This window comes from Pteropus vampyrus, unplaced genomic scaffold, assembly GCF_000151845.1.
Source record: "Pteropus vampyrus isolate Shadow unplaced genomic scaffold, Pvam_2.0 Scaffold65, whole genome shotgun sequence".
Lineage (NCBI taxonomy): Eukaryota > Metazoa > Chordata > Mammalia > Chiroptera > Pteropodidae > Pteropus > Pteropus vampyrus.
Window position 1 is genome coordinate 3,239,613 of NW_011888846.1, and position 2,135 is coordinate 3,241,747.

Sequence of the window (2,135 nt, forward strand, 5' to 3'; positions counted from 1 at the left end):
GGGTTTGTTTTCCTTAGTTTCAGTTACCTGTGGTCAACCACAGTCCAAAAATATTAAATGGAAAATTCCAGAAATAAACAATGCATAAGTTTTAAATTGCGCATTGTTCCGAGCAGCATGAGGAAATCTGGGGATCTGGGGCTGCCTGCCCACCAGTCACTCAGCGGCCTCAGGTGAGAGGGAGGGAGGGAGGGAGAAAAGGGGCCGGGGCACCGCATCCACATAACTTTTATTGCAGTATATACTGTTATAATTATTTTATTATTGTGCTTAATTTATAAATTAAAGTTCATCATAGGTATGTATGTATAGGAAAACAGTATATATAGGGTTCAGTACTAACCATGGTTTCAGGCATTTGTGGAGGGTCTTGGAACATATCCCCTACAGGTAAGGGGGTACGACTGTAATTGGACAAAAGATAACGGCGGGTTTTGTCAGGCAGCAAAGCCTAGAAGGTTCTTCTTGGCAGAGGGATCGGCATGGGCAAAGTGTGTGGTTTGGGAATGACAAGTGGTCCCATGTGACCTGAGTGTAGGTCACATATTTGGGAAGGGAGTGGCAGGGGACAGGTGGAAAGAGATAGACTAGGGCCAAATTCTGAAGGACTTGATCCTGCAGTCAGTGGTGGAGCCATCAGAGGTTTTTAGCAAGTGAGCGAAACATTCAGATCTGTAGAGCAAGGGTGTGACAATGACATGAGACAATGCTTGTATGAGGACGCTAAAGGAAAACGCGCGATTCAACATTATACGTGTAATACAGTCACAACCATGCTGAAACACCAACCTGCGTATACTTAGAAAAACAGATTGGGAGGAAATGTGTGAAAATGTTAACAGTGGTCGTAGTCAGGTGATGAGATATGAGTTTCTGGAGTTTACAGATTTATTCATTTCATGAAAGAAATTTACAGAGCTCGGGGTGGGGAAGGAAGAGGGCACTGGAGCGGAGGCCGGCAGGGGAGGAGACAGGAAGGGTCTGTGTGGGGAGGGGACAGTTGCACAGTCTGGGTGGGTGGAACTGAGGTCAGATCTGGAGCAGCAGAATGAGGAGAGACAGGGGGAGAACCGATTTTACATCATTTGCAAGTGACATGAATTGAATAAATATAAATACAAACAGATTTTTAAAAAATGCTCAACTTTGTTCACCGAATCACAGAAATACAAATTAAAAAAGCAGGATGCATGTTTTAAAATGAATTTTTCTTTACTCACCAGTATGGCAAAGATTTAAAAGGGTGCTAAAGCTGATGAGAATGTGGGAAACCGCGCCATCGCAGACTCTGGATTGGAAAGTAAACTAGTTCTGCCATCTGGCCACGTGCATCAGTTCTGAATGTTCACACCCTTTCGCCCAGAGAGTCTACCCTCGGGCGTTTATTAAGGAAGTGATAGTACAAAGTGCGCACACACATACGCATCCTCTGCACACAGGGTCGTTGCCTGCAGCATTGTTTATTACAGTGAAAAATTGGAGGCAATCTAACGTCCGCTGAAAGCAGACCGGTTAAACGAGTTCTGGTACATTCAATGAAATACTATGCAGCCTTTAAAAAGACTAAGGTATATCTTTATGCATTCAAATTAAAAAATTCGAGTTAACAGTGGTTGTCCCTGGGTCAGAGGAGGGATACTTTTGCTTAAATATTTTACAATAATGTACGACAAGAATACTATGGTTACTTCTATATTTGAAAAAAAAAAAAAAAGACATCTGCAAGGCACTGACAGGACTTTGGTGACCAAACGTGAGAGCGAGACTAGGGCACAGCTGACGGTCTCCGGCTGGAGTGTCTCAGCAGACGGCAGCCATACGCAGGAGAGGAGGTCGCTGGGGGGAGGCTGAGCTTGGTTTTGGAGGTGCTACCCCTTGATGGAAATGTTGGGGGGTCCCTGGACACCATGGTGGGGGCTCTGTGTGGCTGGCAGACATGAGGGGATTAGGGCTCTTGGAGTAGGAAGTACTGACAGAAAACAATTGGTACTGAGGAGAAATCTCGTAACACTGCCCAAGCCCCGCAGACTCTGTACACTGAGGGGACACTGAGAGATGATGGTGTAGCAGCTCAAGGGCGGGGGACACGAGCCTGTGGGAGTAGAGCCAGGACTGGCGGGGACTGAGCGTCCCAC